Source organism: Thalassophryne amazonica, chromosome 8 (genome assembly GCF_902500255.1).
Source record: "Thalassophryne amazonica chromosome 8, fThaAma1.1, whole genome shotgun sequence".
NCBI classification, from domain to species: domain Eukaryota; kingdom Metazoa; phylum Chordata; class Actinopteri; order Batrachoidiformes; family Batrachoididae; genus Thalassophryne; species Thalassophryne amazonica.
In genome coordinates, this window is record NC_047110.1 from 47,412,313 (window position 1) to 47,432,425 (window position 20,113).

Below are 20,113 nucleotides of genomic sequence, written 5' to 3' on the forward strand. Positions count from 1 at the left end.
TCGACGCATGGGGCATTGTGGGTAGTGTAGTTCAGGTTCACTTTGGACTTTACAGTGAGTAGTCCACTCGACACAAAAACAAAACAGACTAATTTTAACATTATTTTATTTAATTTATTTGTGGTTGACGGTATAATTTAATCACCAAGACTCGGTGGGGAAGAGGAGCTCTCACAGCGCAGCTGTGTACAGAGGGACTTATTGTCACCGTTTGGACACTGTTTTGAATTTTTTAAAAAAGGACGCTTTATGTGGATTATTTATTCAAATGAATCCCACTGAAACTAACAGGTAAGAATTTATATTTACGACAAGTCTTTTACTCTGCCAATCAATGTATTAATGGACATATTTCGCTTGTTTAAGCCGCAGGGTTCAAAGCATGCAAAAAAGCAGAAGCTTTTTAGTTTGTAAATGACGGTGTATCTAATACTGAGATAAACTGTGACTTCTAATACTGTGTTTTACTGCTTTTGAAAGATGATGACAGTGTTTGGGGTTTTATTTTTTCCTTCATTCATTTTCACGCGTTCTTATGTGTTTGTGATCCTTGACTTTACCCAGCATCAAAAAGTGAAATTGAAACTGGCTTATCAGAAGCCGACAGTGTAATCTGATGTGGCCGTGTCCATATCAATACTAAAAGTGATCGGTTATCTGTAATAGAAAGATAAATTTTTTAGCAGTTTATCGGTTTAGAATTATAAAAGATAACTTTTCAGTTATTGGATTAATGGTTATTGAAGCTAACTTTTTGGTTAGATGTGCCCACCACTGGCTCAATATTTTGTTGATGCAGCTTTGGCAGCAATTACAGCCTCAAGTCTTCTTGAATATGATGCCTGGCGCACCTCTCTTTGGGCAGTGTTGCCCATTCCTCTTTGCAGCACCTCACATGCCATCAAGTTGGATGGGAAGCGTTGGTGCACAGCCATTTTCAGATCTCTCCATAAATGTTCAATCAGGTTCAGGTCTGGGCTCTGGCTGGGCCACTCAAGGACATTCACAGAGTTGTCCTGAAGCCACTCCTTTGATATCTTGGCTGTGTCCTGTGAAAGATGAAACGTCGCACCAGTCTGAGGTCAGGTGTGCTCTCAAGCAGCTTTTCATTCAGGATGTCTCTGTACATTGCTGCATTCATCTTTCCCTCAATCCCGACTAGTCTCCCAGTTCTTGCCACTGAAAAACATCCCCACAGCATGATGCTGTGGGTCACAGAGCTTTCTCTTATCGTGCCCCTGTTCTATGGAATGATCTCCCTGGATCAATAAAACAGTCAGATTCTGTAGAGACTTTTAAGTCCAGACTTAAGACGCACTTATTTTCCCTTTCGTATGGCTAGCATACTGGCATAGTATGTTACTATGCTTTTTACTCTTTTAAATTCATTTTATTAGGAAATGTAGTGGGCTGCAACCTCAACTTTATCTAAATTCTGGGTCTTTTAGTGAAGCTCAGGGCTAGTGGCCGGCGATCACCTTAGTATTTCTTTTGTTTTTCTTGTTGTTTTATGCTTACTAATTATACTGTATTTGTTGTCTTTCCGATGCCTGATTGTTTTTTTCTCTCTATTTGAGGTGCGGCTCCATCCAGAGATGGGTGTGGTGTCTGTTTCTGCAACCCTCCTCTCCTGTGCACCGGCAAAATTTCCCGTATATTCGTTTGTAAGTTGATCTGTAAATTGTGTCAGTAGCATGGCCCAAGCGGGGGTCACCTCTGAGTCTGGTCTGCTTGAGGTTTCTTCCTCAAATCATCAGAGGGACTTTTTCCTTACCCCTGTCACTGGCGTGCTTGCTCTAGGGGTTGGTAAGGTTAGACCTTACTTGTGTGAAGTGTCTTGAGGCACCTTTGTGTGATTTGGCGCTAAAATAAATGAAAATAAATTGAAATTGAAATGCTGCCACGACTATGCTTCACTGTAGGGATGGTGCCTGGTTTCTGCCAAACATGACACCTACCATTCACACCAAAGAGTTCAATCTTTGTCTCATCAGATGAGAGAATTTTGTTTATCATGGTATGAGAGACTTTCAGGTGCCTTTTACTAAGGAGTGGCTTCTATCTGGCCACTCTAAAATACAGGCCTGATTGGTGGATTGCTGCAGAGATGGTTGTTCTTCTGGAAGGTTCTCCTCTCTCCACAGAGGAATGCTGGAGCTCTGAGAGAGTGACTGCTGGGTTCTTAGATACCTCCCTGACTAAGGCCCTTCTCCCACGATCGCTCAGTTTACATGGGTGGCCAGCTCTAGGAAGAGTCTTGGTGGATCCGAATGTCTTCCATTTAAGGATGACGGAGGCCACTGTGCTCATTGGAACCTTCAACACAGAAATGTTTCTGTACCCTTCCTCAGATTTGTGCCATGAGACAATCTTGTCTCGGAGGTCTACAGACAATTCCTTCGACTTCATGCTTGGTTTGTGCTCTGACATGCACTGTCAGCTGTGGGACCTTATCAACTGAATTAACCCAAGGTGGAGTCCAATTAAATTGTCAAAGATGTCAAGGATGGTCAGTGGAAACAGGATGCACCTCAGCTCAATTCTGAGCTTCATGGCAACAGCTGTGAATACTTATGTACGTGTGATTTCTTCGTTTTTTATTTTTAATAAATTTGGTAAAATCTCATAAAAGCTTTTTCACATTGCCATTATCAAGTATTGTTTGTAGAATTTTGAGGAAAAAAGAATTTTATCCATTTTGGAATAAGACTGTAAAATAAAAAAATGTGGAAAAAGTGCAGCGCTGTGAATACTTTCTGGATGCCCGGTACCACTTTAGTGAGAGCCGTCTCCGTGGAATGGTGCACTCTCAAAGAGGTTATTCTCAGTAATGGTGCCCAGGAGCTGCTGTGAAACCACTTTTTCAAGAATCTTAGAACAAAATGGTAGGTTTGATATCAGCCTATAATTTCTCAGATGACTGGGATCAAGGTTACATTTACTTAAGTACTGGTTTAATCACTGTGCATTTAAAACAGTGACAGGTTCATAATTTCCAGTACAGGAGCCCCAGGTGTAGGCCAATGGTCCTTAAACAGTTTTGTTGGTATAGGCTTGAAAAGACACGTTGTGCATATACCAGAAGTTACAAGCTTTTACATATTTTAATTTGTTTATGGTTTTAAAACAAAAAAGTAATGTAGGTTTCTTCCTATTACAATTAAAAATTATTTGCTTTAAACTATGGAAAACACAACATAAAATAAAAAACATATATATCAATGCTAAAACAATGGAATGCATACATTTGTGTCCCCATTACTATAACACAACTAAATCATCAGTTTTACAGTCAATTTTCTTTAGACAAGCCAAGGGCCAATACATGACCATTTTCAAGCCACTGTATTTGTCTTAAACTTCATTTACAGCAATCATTAAAAAGTACAAACAGTATGGTACTGTGTGGTAAATCTGTGTGGAGTATGGAGTTCTAAAAAACATGTCAGCAAAAAAGAGAATAGTGAGGGAAGCCGCCAAGATACCCCAACAACTCTGAAGGATAGTCATAGTCATAGATTTCTCATTGTGACTGGAGAAACTACAACTTTTGTCCGATGCACCACCATACACAGCTTCATGATGGTGTGGCAGATAAGGGAATTCATCCAAGAAAACAAAAATCTCGCCTCAGGACCCGGCTTCATAAAGCAGTCTAATCTTTTAGACTATTAAACTTAGTCGACTACGGTCAGTCGCTCAACATTAGTCTAATCGCTATTTCACATTGATGGCTAAACTTGTAGATTAGCTGTCTTATGTTAGTCAGAAAACAGAAAACAGTTTGTGAAGTTTGGGGAATATACATCATCATGCTTGGACATTGCTTGTGGCGTCCCACAGGGGTCAGTATTGGGTCCAAAACTGTTTCTAATTTATATAAATTATATTTTCAATGTTTCCAAAATATTCAAATTAGTATTATTTGCAGATGACAAGCATTTTTTGTTCGGGGGGGGGGGGGGGGGGGATTTGCAGGAGTTACTGAGGAGGATCAGTATAGAAATGGGAAAATTGAAAATATGGTTTGACAGAAACAAATTATCATTAAACTTAAGTAAAACAAAATACATGTTATTTGGCTATTGTAATACAGACATACAGGTTCAGTTACAAGTCGAGGGGGTAGATATTGAAAGGGTACATGAAAATAAGTTTCTGGGGGTGATAATAGATGATAAGATAAACTGGAAAACTCATATAAAACATATACAAAGTAAACTGTCAAGAAGCATTTCAGCTCTAAACAAAGCAAAACATATTCTGGACCACAACTCACCCCGCATTCTTTACTCCTCACTGGTTTTACCATATTTACAGTACTGTGCAGAGAAAAGAGCTATAAGATTCATTCATAATATTGGCTATAGAGATCATACAAATCCACTATTTTTACAATCCAAAATCTTAAAATTCACAGACTTGGTTCATTTTCAAACAGTACAAATCGTGTATAAAGCAATAAACAATTTATTTCCAGCAAATATTAAAAATATGTTTTTTAACAGATCAGGGGATTGCAATCTGAGGGAGAAATTTAATTTAAAACATCAGTGGGCACGAACAACATTAAAAGGTTTCTGTATTTCTGTCTGCGGGGTGAGGATGTGGAACAGATTGGGAGTGGGGCTCAAGCAATGTCCAAGCATGAACCAGTTCAAACAGTGATACAAAAATATGTTTTTTTCTAGGTATAGGGAAGAGGAAGGGTAATGAGGGTTAGGGTGTTTTTGTTTTTTGCTTCGCCTTGTAAATATATAGTATTTTGTATGTAAGTAGGTATGTGTAGGTGTATATTTATGTTTGTACACTCAACAAAAATATAAATGCAACACTTTTGGTTTTGCTCCCATTTTGTATGAGATGAACTCAGAGATCTAAAACTTTTTCCACATACACAATATCACCATTTCCCTCAAATATTGTTCACAAACCAGTCTAAATCTGTGATAGTGAGCACTTCTCCTTTGCTGAGATAATCCATCCCACCTCACAGGTGTGCCATACCAAGATGCTGATTAGACACCATGATTAGTGCACAGGTGTGCCTTAGACTGTCCACAATAAAAGGCCACTCTGAAAGGTGCAGTTTTGTTTTATTGGGGGGGATACCAGTCAGTATCTGGTGTGACCACCATTTGCCTCATGCAGTGCAACACATGTCCTTCGCATAGAGTTGATCAGGTTGTCAATTGTGGCCTGTGGAATGTTGGTCCACTCCTCTTCAATGGCTGTGCGAAGTTGCTGGATATTGGCAGGAACTGGTACACGCTGTCGTATACGCCGGTCCAGAGCATCCCAAACATGCTCAATGGGTGACATGTCCGGTGAGTATGCCGGCCATGCAAGAACTGGGACATTTTCAGCTTCCAAGAATTGTGTACAGATCCTTGCAACATGGGGCCGTGCATTATCCTGCTGCAACATGAGGTGATGTTCTTGGATGTATGGCACAACAATGGGCCTCAGGATCTCGTCACGGTATCTTTGTGCATTCAAAATGCCATCAATAAAATGCACCTGTGTTCTTCGTCCATAACAGATGCCTGCCCATACCATAACCCCACCGCCACCATGGGCCACTCGATCCACAACATTGACATAAGAAAACCGCTCAGCCACACGACGCCACACACGCTGTCTGCCATCTGCCCTGAACAGTGTGAACCAGGATTCATCCGTGAAGAGAACACCTCTCCAACGTGCCAAATGCCAGCGAATGTAAGCATTTGCCCACTGAAGTCGGTTATGACGACGAACTGGAGTCAGGTCGAGACCCCGATGAGGACGACGAGCATGCAGATGAGCTTCTCTGAGATGGTTTCTGACAGTTTGTGCAGAAATTCTTTGGTTATGCAAACCGATTGTTTCAGCAGCTGTCCGAGTGGCTGGTCTCAGACGATCTTGGAGGTGAACATGCTGGATGTGGAGGTCCTGGACATGTGTGGTTACACGTGGTCTGTGGTTGTGAGGCTGGTTGGATGTACTGCCAAATTCTCTGAAACGCCTTTGGAGACGGCTTATGCTAGAGAAATGAACATTCAATACACAAGCAACAGCTCTGGTTGACATTCCTGCTGTCAGCATGCCAATTGCACGCTCCCTCAAATCTTGCGACATCTGTAGCATTGTGCTGTGTGACAAACTGCACCTTTCAGAGTGGCCTTTTATTGTGGGCAGTCTAAGGCACACCTGTGCACTAATCATGGTGTCTAATCAGCATCTTGATATGGCACACCTGTGAGGTGGGATGGATTATCTCAGCAAAGGAGAAGTGCTCACTATCACAGATTTAGACTGGTTTGTGAACAATATTTGAGGGAAATGGTGATATTGTGTATGTGGAAAAAGTTTTAGATCTTTGAGTTCATCTCATACAAAATGGGAGCAAAACCAAAAGTGTTGCGTTTATATTTTTGTTGACTGTATATATATATCTATCTATATATATATATATATATATATATATATATATCGGTTTATGTGTGTAGGAATCTATGTGTATATGTGACAAAGGGTATTATTGGTTGTGGGGAAGAAGGGGTAGGGATAAATAAGCTGATGCTTCACCCTACCCCTTTTCGGACAAGTTGGGTACACATTAGGAACTTTTTTTTTGTTGTTGTTTTCACTGATCTATCTTGTATTTGTTGTTGTATCAAACGTTCGGAATAAACAGTTTTCACTTCACTTCAGTCGAGGATTTTTACGGGCATAACGGCCTTGCAAGTGCCACTGCCGAGGAACACCTCCAATGCGTGACAGTTTTGTTTACTTCTGGGTTGGTCGTTGTCATGAACTATCCCATCTGGCTATATTAACATTTATGGACACGTAAGAATTGCAAAACTACGTGGCACGTGCTTTGCTCTTAGTCTAGTAGTTCTTCTTCTGCACTTACATCCTTTTTGTGCACACAACGCTGCTTAGCGTAACAGTGACACCTGGTGGCTAATGTAAGAACTGTCACAAACACATCATGACAGTCATCTGCTGCAACCATGGCCAAAAGCAGAGGAAGCTCTCCTTGTGGAGGAATAAGAGTGACGTAGAGATGCTCTTGAGTGTTTCATCAAATGGTGGTACATGATACCCGCCATTTTTGAGGCAAGACACTTAAGTTTTGGCGACTAAATAAGATAAGCCTCCTCTGTAAGTAAGTCCCTTCGGCTGCTCTCTTGTTTGCACTCGGGGTCGCCACAGCAAATCCAAGGTGGATCTGCATGTTGAATTGGCACAGGTTTTATGCCGGATGCCCTTCCTGATGCAACTCCACATTACATGGAGAAATGTGGCAGGGGTGGGATTTGAACCCAGAACCTTCTGCACTGAAACCAAGTGCATTAACCACGTGGCCACCACCCCTGCTCATAAGCCTCCTCTGTACCAGGCTAAAAACTTTAGTTGGGTAACACAAAACTTTAGCTGGCTAAGCGCTTTTGGCAATGAGTAACGTCAAAAACATGAGTGAATGAACTAAGTGAGTTTAGTTGACTAAGGCAGATTAAACCGCTTTATGAAACTGGGCCCTGGTCTCCGATGTGCATTCTGGCACACTGTAACTGAAATTTCACATTTTCTTTTTCAGAAAATCATTCTGTTTGCCACACCACCATAAAGCCGTATAAATAAATACATTTGTTATTTATATACAATTTGGATGAAACATTAAATAATAAATACAATACAAAAACATGAATAAATGTAGGTGTAATAAATTTATTTTTTCCGTGAATGTACGCATTTGTGAAAGATTTTATTATGAAATTTGTTGCCTTTCATTGATTATCTGTTGAAAATACATTGTGTTTAAAGTTATTTCAATTTATGGTGACAGTTTTTAAAAGAAATACTGTATTTCTTAGTATAAGGACTACAAATATGAGTACTCATTTTCAAAGAAAAAAAAATGTGGTATTGGAACATCCTTGCTGATTATGCATGTCACAACATCCAGCTTATTTTAAATAGACGCTCGTCCAAATGATGATGCAAATAACTCAGCAACTCTAATATCTACGCAACATTCAGTATGCAACATCTAAATGAATGTACACTGACACAGATTTAAGCAGATTTGTGAACAAAGTTTGAGAGAAATAGGTCTTTGTGTATATAGAAAATGTTTTCGATCTTTGAGTTCAGCTCATGAAAAATGGGAGCAAAAACAAAAGTGTTGCATTTATATTTTTGTTCAGTGTATGTCATCTGCACATAAACTCCAAACAAATCATAAAATGTCCATGGCATCTGGTCAATTAATTAAATCAAATGATTAGATAGCCTCTAGTCCACACAAAGGCCACCACAGTTATCAAAAAGGATAAACATGACCACGCTGTGAGCATTGTAAGTGACATCTTTAGTGGTGGCCAGTTCAAGTCAAAGGTCTTCATGCAACATTAGTGATGACATCGACCCATTTTCCAGTGTGACTTTTTGATTTGTAGTCACCAAAGGCCACAATGAGTTTCAAGCTGTCTTCCCAGGCTGTCAACAAAACAGAGAACCATTTGTGGAGCTGCCATGTTTGCTCCAGGCAGGAAAAGCATCAGAGATCTTCTGCAATGAATTACCTTTCTCCAAACACTTACACACATGCACACACACTACTAAAACACATCATTTTTGCCTGCTGGGGACTATAGAGATTAATCTGTGACAGTTCTTGCAATTATATAACTGGATGTGAAACCTCTCACTTGGGGCTTTGGATATAAAACACATTACAAAGCATAATTTTAATGTCCATCACAATAAACTCTCTTTTTTGGCAATATGAAGCTCATCTGCACACTGTGCAGGAGGACGGGCTGAATACAAATTAGAACATTAATACATCACAACGTGAAGTACAGCGCCATGATTTATTTCTTCTGCCCACTGTGATGACAAGCATGATAGGTACATTGTGTTCTGGATTACAAAACAAAATAATTTAGAGGCTGAAATCATTGAACTTCAGTCATCAGTGAATCACTTAAAAGAAAAAGTGTCCCTGTGAAACTGCATACGACAGAACAGTCAGGGAGGAAATGTGAAGGGACAAAGATGATCTGTTCATGTGTTTGTATTCATAGCCAGGAGACAAAAACCCTGAGCTGTTCTGGGGACAGGAAGCTCTCTGCAGCAGGGCTCAAGTGTCTGAGCTTCATCCTCCAACAGCCTTAAGGCCCCCGTTCTCAAAGCTTCACACAGGAGGTGCTAAAAGGGATGACGAACAGGCTACAAACCCTCTCCCCTCCCTGATTACTTCACCTCCCTCCCTCCTTGGACCACAGTCGTATTGAACGTGAAATATATAACAAAAAACTTAATCTAAAGTGGCCACAACAGGGTAGGAAAACAGGCAACTGTGGAGGAGTATTTTACCAGCCGTATGTGCAACTACAAGCAATTATTCAGAGAGGGAGGAGAGACACAGTTCCCAGTGGATGGTAAAATGCTACAAGAATGCCAGAAAGGAGAAGAGATGGACCAGAGAGAGCTTCTGTACAACACTTTTCTATATTTTCAATCATTTTAAAATAATAGTGTATCTCAATCATTTTGTGGTCCTTGTCATCTCTGCCCATAACTGAATCATTTCAGTACATTCTCATGAGACATTTTCTATATCATACAAAACGTTAAGCACGACAGTTCATGCATATCTTTATGAATTTCCATGTGCATGTACAATACGAGTTTCACATTTAGCTTTCAGAAATGTGTGTGATGGCTCGCTCACATGGCATATGAGGATTCCTGAATGAAGGGGAAAAAGTAAAAAGTCACAAATCATTGAGAAAAGGTCAACGAATGAGCTTTATCACTGAACAGACTATGAATCAAGAGCGCAAATGGACAAAAGAGGAACAAACGAAACCGAAGTGAACAGTGATCTTCATGCTTAAAATGAAATGCGCCTGGAGCCACTGCTGGAGCAGTTTGTGTCTGCATTTCTGTGTTCCAGAACTTGCCGTTGGGACGGAGGTCATAGCGCCTGAGTCCTGGAGAAACTGCAAACAGAAGCTCATGATCTGACCCACCGTAGAGATCTGTGCGCACGTTGGTGGATCTACCTGCTCTGGTTCCTCATCCAGGACAAAAGACGGATCAGCATCTTTTTTTTTTGCACTCCGTTCTCAAAACGGTAAAGCAAATGGCACTCAGGTTTAAAGATGATGAACTACAGCAAAACAAAATACGGATAAATTGAGGTTTTCGGCGGCATTCGTTCAAATTTTTCAACAGTTTAAAAATCCTGACGAAGCGCCAGCTGCAGGAACGAAGCTGTGCGAAGGTTAAACGATGCCAACAAAAGTCAATGAAAGCCTAGATTTCTTGTTTCGTTTGGGCTTCGTTGCCCTTTGTTAAGTTCTGGGTGACCAGGACTTTAGGCTTATAGATTCTCAATTTTCCTTAGGGAGTCTTCCCAAGGCATCAATAAAGTTCTATCTAATCTAAGATGAATTTCAGCCTTTTGGGGGGAATGCAACTGGAATGGTACTTTGAGCCAAACCTGTTCTGAATCCTGCCATGTTTCCTCACTTTTCAGACCCACAGATGTCCACTCCCTCTTTCATGAAAGTAATGTAAGCATTGCATGGTGTCATGATCAGGCTCTCACAGACCACAATGGTAGCAATGGCCAACCTGAGTGCATCTGTATGGGCAGCAATACCAAAATCTACCCTCCCGCCCTACCTAGATCATAACCTTGACCTACAAGAAGTTTTTTTTTTTTTTTCAGAAAAATTACATGGTAAAAATTATGTTTCCACAAAGAACTGAAGCCAGCATGTCCGGTTTAGACTAGTCTGTTGCCATATGGTTTGCTGAGACATCGGACAGTCAGGTGATGTAGGAGTTCTGTTTATGTCTGGTTCACATGGCAAGATTTTAAAACTGTATGTTTTCAATATCTGAGAGACCACACAAAACGGTGATAAAAAAATCATAGCTATAACAGTTTTGGTCGTACACTGTGTGGTGTGCAGTCACACGGTAAAGACAACACACCACACACGAACAGATTTCACTCACAAACATTCACAGGTCAGACGGGAAATCTCGCAAAACCTCTCAAGATCAGACGTGACTTCAGAGTAAACATGGTGGATGAGGAAGAAGCAATGGTGATAGTTTGTGGCGATACAAAAAGATTTGTTAAAGGAGTGGAGACAGCGCGAGCACTGGACTTTCTGGTGCGCCATGACAGCTGTTTTGATTTTGGATTCCCCTGTCTGCACCTGTCACCTTGCTTTCAGATTGGCTACATGTCACATATAATAGGCTGCGTGCTCAGGGCACACCACACACGCTGAGATATCGGGCCAAGACAATCCAACATGTTGAATATCCATGATATGAGGTCTGAGCGGTCCAGGCGTCTTTCCAAGCAGATTAGAGTACTCTTAACACACCACACACAGCAGGAATATCTTCAGAGCCATCACGATAGTCGGGATGTCCTTAAAATTGCTGGAAGGGGAAGATCGGGTCACATAACGGCCTAATTATCTTGCCGTGTGAACCAAGCATTAGGTGGGTGTGTTTGTGAAGAATCACAGAGGCCCTCTGATACCACATTTTCCAGAGTACAAGTCATACCAGTTCAAAAATGCCACTTGAAGAGGAAAAACCTATATATATGTCGCACAAGTGTATAAGCCTTTAATTTGAGATTTTTGTTTATCATTGTAGTATACTTTTTAGCCGATCTGCTCTGTGTAAGCCTGATCCCGTCAGATCTCAGAAGCTAAGCAGAGCAGGATCTGGTTAGTACTTGGATGGGAGACCTCTTTGGAACACCGGCAGCTGTGTGTGTTTCTCCGGGTAAAGCTGGAGTTGCGTCAGGAAGGGCATCCAGCGTAAAACATGTGCCAATTACCGATGCGGATCTGGCTGTATCCGCTGTGGCAACCCCGAACAAAACCGGGAGCAGCCGAATGAACAACAACATTGTAGTATACTTTTTATTAGTGTTATTTATTATTCTATTATTACAGTTTACTTTGTTTAGTGCTTTGATTCTTGGGAAAGACCTATATAAATAGCTATTATAATTGATATTATTAATAACAAATGTTGTATACAAGTCACCCTCCCAAACTAGGAAAATACGGTATGTGATGCACCCATCAAAATGTAAACAGAAGTGGGAATAAACACACTCCCATTCCTCCCTTTTGCTATAGAACACCATGGCAGCCACATGGAGTCACCATTCAAAGCACACACTGGCATCCACTGTAAAATATCTTAAGTCTTCAACTTCTGTTTTCTTCAGAACTGAGATAACAGCATGCTTTTATAGGGAATAGTGGGTTCCTCCTTCTCTTCTGTGTTTCCTCTCACCATGGCATCCTCTCCATGAGTATGGTGGCAAGTGCAAGGCTTTGATAATACCACAGCTGCACAGCTTCAAATGTCTCCCTCCAAGTTACAATATATTTTGTGAACAGTCTGAGTCTAATTTTCTGACCAGACGTCTAGTCCAGCCTGGAGAACGAAAACACACACACACACACTTCTTGATAAGCTGTTTCACAATCCTGGTATTTGCTTCAGCACATGGTGCAGTAGCTTTCTTCCACTCACTGTACAAAAGAGTGATTGTTTGAGGATGGAAGTGAGAAGAAAAGTCTGTGTGTAACTTTTTAAAAGAATGAGAGGACTTCCTATCTAGGGAATCCTGTCATCATGTCTGATATGTTGTGAGTCAGCTCACCAGTAAATAAGTCACCAGGCTGGGCATTCTGAAGGTGGCAAATCTGAAAATGATGTTACTGCATTACAACGACTTCTTGAATAAAACTGTCTGTGGAGGTTAATGCAAATGAATCCACTGTCCAGTAAATTGAAGAATTGTACAAAAATAGCAATATATGCAGCAGTGATTGCAAACAGTGAAAAAAAGTGCTACAATTGGGAACGGTAAAATGAATTAGCATGATAAAAATTAACTTAACCCCTTAACGCCTGAATTTATACAGCAGTATATAAAAAAATGTTTTGTGTGTGTTTTTGCCTTTAAGTAGATGGTAAATAATGTTGAGATTATTAATTTCACTTTTGCACAAAAAATAAATAGTAATTTTGGTATTTTGGTAATGACTTTATGTTATAATGTTATAATAATAATAATGGTATGTTGCAGATTTGCGACAACAGGCATACTGGTCAATTTGGTATGTTGCATATCTGAGTCAAATATTGTAGCATATATGCGACAATAGGCGTTAAGGGGTTAAACAATATTTATGCTAAATTATTATCTTAATTTGGACAAATTGAATTCATTTGAATGTTACCAGCTGAAACAAATTAATTAATTAATCAACCTTTTTTTCAGTGTGTTAGTTACATTCAGACAAACTCCCTCTGATGAGATTATTTAGATTTACGGCCTGGGTCACAATAAAAAAAAAAAAAAAATATATATATATATATATATATATATATATATATAATAATGATGTGTCTTGTACTGTATTTTCAGCCAAAATCATTGTTGGACATAGAGCGTCATGCATGGCTACATCTGTGCCAAGGTTTAAGCCTGCGTTATATGGAACTGAAAAAAAAATTCTGCTGTTTTTCTATCAAGAGTGTATCACTTTTTCTGTGACATTTTAGCACACAGACAATTTTTAACCTACATTTTGCAAAAATTTATGATAAGTAATGTGAACTATATTGAAGTGTTTGTATAACTGTTATATCAATACATATAATTACACAATTATATATAAAATTCAATACAATATATACTGAAACACCTGACTACAAATATATTCAGTTACAATCATATATAATAAAAACAGCTGAATATAATTCCCATTATTTGTCACAAATTCTTCAAAGTGAAGGCTGACAATTATCCAAGTGATAACACCCCAATCACACCTTGACGATTTAGTCAGCATATGCTGACCATATGAAAAAAGGCTGGCATATGTCTAACAAGTTTTGGGTAAAATTTTGTACAAGTTAAGACCACATGGAAGCGCACTGATATAGGCCATAATACGGCAACTATGTTAAATATGTTTAAGTATGGTTGATACGTCCCACATACACGGGCTATAAATTATAGGTAAGTTATGATATTATTGACACACGTTTCTGTAAGTTACTTATAAGTCGAAATACATCTAACGATGCTGTCCATTGATTGGCTGAACAACTGAAAGCTGCAGACATGCGAACTATTCAGACTGTTTTAAATATTAATACCATTCACACATGGAGTAAATATAAAGTCTTAATCTTACCTATTCATTTTAGTCGGATTCATCATCACACCCAGACAAAAATGTATCCACATATAGTGCCCTGATTTTGGTAAATGAAGTCTGAAAATACTTTAGTTCCTTGTCATGGTTGAAGAAATGTAGTGTTTGTTGTGATGAAAAGGGAGCTGAGCCAAAAGGCAAAGCTCTCGATCTACTGGTCAATCTTTGTTCCTACTCTCATCTATGGTCATGACTGAAAGAACTAGATCAACAAGTACAAGTGGCCGAAATGGGTTTCCTCACAAGGATGGGTGATGTCAGCCTTAAAGATCAAACATGAAGAGCTCAGAGTAGAGCCACTGCTCCTTCGCATTGAAAGGAGCCACCTGAGGTGGTTCAGGCATCTGGTAAGGATGCCTCCTGGGTGCCTCCCTATGGAGGTGTTCCAGACACGTCCATCTGGGAGGAGACCCCAGACTAGGTGGAGAGATTATATTGCCACACTGGCTTGGGAACGCCTCGGTGTCACCAAGACAAAGGTGGTCAATTAGACCTGGGAACGGGAAGCTTGGGATCCACCGCTGGAGCTGTTGCCCCCGCAACCTGTTCCTGGATAAGCGGTTGAAGATGAGTGAATGATGAGTACAGACAACAGTACTGTTTGTCTTCTTCACTAGAAGCTTAGCCAGTAAATACCACAGAAAACACGTGTAGTAGGAATGCAAAGGTGTAACCCCTCCCACTTTCATATGAATCGTGGTGTCAGCTTAAGGTCTGGTTCAAATCATGGTATATTCCTCTCTGGTTTAAATATACAGGTACAGAATATAATACTTACTGGTACACAAAATTATAAACATGGAATAATGTCACTTGAAATGGTCAACAACTGATTTGAGCATTTAGAGTTTTCACATCTAGAACATTCTGCCTGAAGTTTCTACAGTAGTGTTCAGAATAATAGTAGTGCTATGTGACTAAAAAGATTCATCCAGGTTTTGAGTATATTTCTTATTGTTACATGGGAAACAAGGTACCAGTAGATTCAGTAGATTCTCACAAATCCAACAAGACCAAGCATTCATGATATGCACACTCTTAAGGCTATGAAATAGGGCTATTAGTAAAAAAAAAAAGAAGTAGAAATAATAATAATAACAGTAGTGTGGCATTCAGTCAGTGAGTTCCTCAATTTTGTGGAACAAACAGGTGTGAATCAGGTGTCCCCTATTTAAAGATGAAGCCAGCACCTGTTGAACATGCTTTTCTCTTTGAAAGCCTGAAGAAGGAAAATGGACGTTCAAGACACTGTTCAGAAGAACAGCATAGTTTGATTAAAAAGTTGATTGGAGAGGGGAAACCTTGTACGCAGGTGCAAAAAATTATAGGCTGTTCATCTACAATGATCTCCAATGCTTTAAAATGGACAAAAAAACCAGAGATGCATGGAAGAAAATGGAAAACAACCATCAAAATGGATAGAAGAATAACCAGAAAGGCAAAGGCTCACCCATTGATCAGCTCCAGGATGATCAAAGACAGTCTGGAGTTACCTGTAAGTGCTGTGACAGTTAGAAGATGCCTGTGTGACGCTAATTTATTTGCAAGAATCCCCCGCAAAGTCCCTCTGTTAAATAAAGACGTGCAGAAGAGGTTACAATTTGCCAAAGAACACATCAACTGGCCTAAAGAGAAATGGAGGAATATTTTGTGGACTCATGACAGTAAAATTGTTCTTTTTGGGTCCAAGGGCCGCAGACAGTTTGTGAGATGACCCCAAACTCTGAATTCAAGCCACAGTTCACAGTGAAGACAGTGAAGCATGGTGGTGCAAGCATCATGATATGGGCGTGTTTCTCCTACTATGGTGTTGGGCCTATATATCGCATACCAGGTATCATGGATCAGTTTGGATATGTCAAAATACTTGAAGGTCATGTTGCCTTATGCTGAAGAGGACATGCCCTTGAAATGGGTGTTTCAACAAGACAATGACCCCAAGCACACTAGTAAATGAGCAAAATCTTGGTTCCAAACCAACAAAATTAATGTTTTGGAGTGGCCTGCCCAATCCCCGGACCTAAATCCAATTGAGAACTTGTGGGGTGACATCAAAAAAGCTGTTTCTGTAGCAAAACCAAGAAATGTGAATGAATTGTGGAATGTTGTTAAAGAATCTTGGAGTGGAATAAGAGCTGAAAGGTGCCACAAGTTGGTTGACTCCATGCCTCGCAGATGTGAAGAAATCATGAAAAACTGTGGTTATACCACTAAATACTAGTTTAGTGATTCACAGGATTGCTAAAAAAAAGCAGTTTGAACATAATAGTTTGTAGCTTCAACAGCAGATGCTACTATTATTGTGAACACCCACTTTTCTACTTTTTTTTTTTTTACTAATAGCCCAATTTCATAGCCTTAAGAGTGTGCATATCATGAATGCGTGGTCCTGTTGGATTTGTGAGAATCTACTGAATCTACTGGTACCTTGTTTCCAATGTAACAAGAAATATACTCAAAACCTGGATTAATCTTTTTAGCCACATAGCACTACTATTATTCTGAACACTACTGTACATTGCGTTTTGCGAAATTACATTAAAAACAAACATCTGAACACGACAACATAAGTCATAGTCAATGCTGTAAAAGTTTCCGAACAGTATACAGCCCATGGTTTGGTACATGTAAAGGTCTTTTGTTGTTGTTTTTTTTCCACCGTTTATTGTTGCATCCCAAATAGTTTAGCATTTCTATTTCACTTACTTAAAATGTCAGTTACAGAGGGCTTTAGAAGAAGATACATTACACACAACAAATCGTATTCAGAACCTGTTTCAGCAGTCAGTTTCTGTAGTCCGTCTTTGACCTGGCATATCATTTTTCAATATCTCCTTGAACTGGCATTTGAAAAATGTGTGTCACACTGACGTACTCACCACAGACAAACTGTGAGAGACACACACACGTTTATATCAAAGGCTGAATGCTGTGTTGGTGCACACCCATGCTGTTAATTGGAAGCAGTGTTGGCTACATGGAGGTGGAGGTGGGGGTGGGGGTAGGGCATGAAAGAGACTGTTTGATGAAGGCTCATCTATGGCAGAGATTTCCAAGTTTGCTCTCTAGCAGCTTCTCAGAGATGTTTAAATCAGCTAAGTGCAACACCTTCCTCATCACATATACTCGCTACTTCTGCCTCATTAAAATGAAAACACCAACAGTCTTATTGACCTGATATACCAGACTGTTCATTAGCCACCACAGAGAACCTCATACTGTGACCAGAAACATCAGTACACATTATATGTCAGGACTTTTGAGCGCAACACCAATAGCATGTAGCGATAATCGATACAAATCCGTATCTAGATACAAACGTGTGCGATGTGAGTACATCGATTCATTCAGTGTGCATCGATTCAATTGATGGGTTGCATCATGTTGCATCGCTCGCTGACTGCCTGAAATAATAACATCAGAGCGAATCGTCATTTTAAAATCAAATGACACCTCTTTCCAAACGTCATAATACAAACAACAGAACTACAACCGACCACAAACCAGGGGTTTTCTTCCCAAAATGAGACGCCCCCCGTTTCTTTATGAAACATTGATCTGGACGTGCAGCCGGCTGAAGAGCTCAGCTCTGAGGCTAGGGAGTTACATTTGTGTCATTAATATCTGAAAGGAAATGCTTTGACAAAAACTACAGATTTTGTTTTTCTATTTATGTCCAGAGATCTAGGATCCATCATGTACATCAAGGATCCAGTGACAATGTACAGATTCTACTGATTTTTATTTATGTACGGAGATCAAGGATCAGGTGACCAATTTCATATTTAATTACTTTAAAACTTAATAAATTCAGTAAAAATAAAAGTCTACCTTTTAGTACACAGAAAATCACATGAAGTATTGATAAGGAATTGGATGGATTTAAGCAGATTGATAGATAAAATCTCATCAATACCCATCCCTAATCGTATCGCACCAAATCGCATCACATCGCATTGTGAGAAACTGAGTCGACATCCAATACTTTTCAAATCGCACTTGAATCGGGAACAGGGGTGAATCGCATCGCATCATCAGTATCGTCATGTATCGCTATGTATATATCACTGTAGTGTATCGAGGTCCGTATCGAATTGTTGTCAGTGATGAGATTCACATGCCTACAACACAGACAATGTGTGTGTCTGTGTGTGGTCCACCTGTTACGCATGGAGATATTTAAAGAAATAAACACGAAGTATACCATTTGCTCTTTAAATATGCTCAACGTTTACACTGAATGATATATTTTTTTAATTCTGTGTATGAGGAGGCAGCAGTGCCACTCCAGTGCAATAAGGCCCCATTAAAAAAAGAAAAGAAAACAAAAAAAAAAAAAGAGTTTATCATCTTTGAAATCATACAAAAAGTGGTGAGGGCGAGTGGATATAATTTATTTTTCTCAGAAACAAGTGCATACAATGTCATTTCAAACCTGAAAAACAACACATACAGCACCTGCATACCAAGTGAGGAACTGAAAACATCAGATATTTTAAAAATAAATCTTGTTTCCATGTTGAATACAGTTAATGTACTGCACACTAGTAGTGTGATAAACATGCATCCTTTTTGTGAGTGAGACGGAGGAACTGACTGTGTGGTTGTCAACGACCATCTATGGCCAAAACATGCTCGCCACCTAGCAGATGTGCTGACTCTTGCACCGGCTGTACTGCCGTCAATGAAATGCACCAAAATAAAAAATAAATATAAAAATTGATGCGGGGTGATTTTGGCATGTGAGCAGGGATCATAAACTAATGTATGTGTGTGTTTTTTGTAACGGGGCTTAAGTTAATGCCAAGGTTTACAACATGCAACAAACAGAGATGCTGTCACCACAAGCTAATTTCCCTGTTGACCTGGATAAACTGTGTTACATGTGCAAACCTGAGCTATTTTCATGTTCCTTCCCACAATTTTGTGCACTTGAGTGGACAAACTGCAAATTGCATATTCATGAAGGCAAGTGCACTAAAGTTGCAGCGGGAACACAGTGTGAGCAGCTGGAGCATGTGTAACCACATCGCACATCTGCTGTGGAAAAAAAAATACATGCCACCCACGGGATTCAAACCTGCAATTTGCAAAAGCTGTGATTGCCAGCCAGAAACTTTATCACTGAGCTACCATCGCTGTCCTATAAAAGATGTGGAAAAATGCCTGAAATCAACAAGGAGATAGACATATTCAAGAAAAAAAAAAAACTACACACCATAATCCCTCTTATCGAGCGACCAATACAAGTCTGAACTGTCTGTTCCTCTGTAGACGATTCATGGTAGACGTACAGTCATGAAATGGAGCAGTGCCCTCTTATCATGTCTACATCTACTAGCCTAGCGTGATCGGTCCAGCACGTGTGTCCTGTCGACGGCCACAGCACAGACACCACATCATGTGGGACAGAGCTCACGTAGTTGACGTAACATTCAGATCGCCCACTGCGTGTTATGATCTGACGGTCCGTTTCACCTGGGGCAGCCTGTCAATGTGCACGCGTGTGCTCGCTCGCTGCAGCCTGTCGCAACAGCGATATATGTATGTCTACGTGAGGACAGCAAGCAGACACGCGTGCATCACAGTGGACAGTTGTAAGTACATGTCCATCCAAACACGGTACGTGTTCCCCAGCCGTGACATCCAGAACCAGAGATCTCAACAGCTGCACCTGTCGGCAGACACGCCCCGTCAGTTCAGTGCACACACCAATGTGTCACAAACGCCGTTTGATTCATGGGCTGTGCACCACAGCCATTTGTGTATGTGTACAATGTTCGTGCAAGATGTTGGACTTGGGAGGTTGGACCAAGTTGGATGACAGTCAA

General features: G+C 40.1%; 1 protein-coding gene across 4 annotated transcripts in view; it reads right to left on the reverse strand.

Moving 5' to 3' along the window:
- The window catches only part of LOC117515527 (calcium-independent phospholipase A2-gamma-like), a 73,666-nt gene that overhangs the window by 37,255 nt on the left and 16,298 nt on the right, over window positions 1–20,113 (reverse strand). The gene's annotated exons all lie outside the window — the stretch shown is intronic.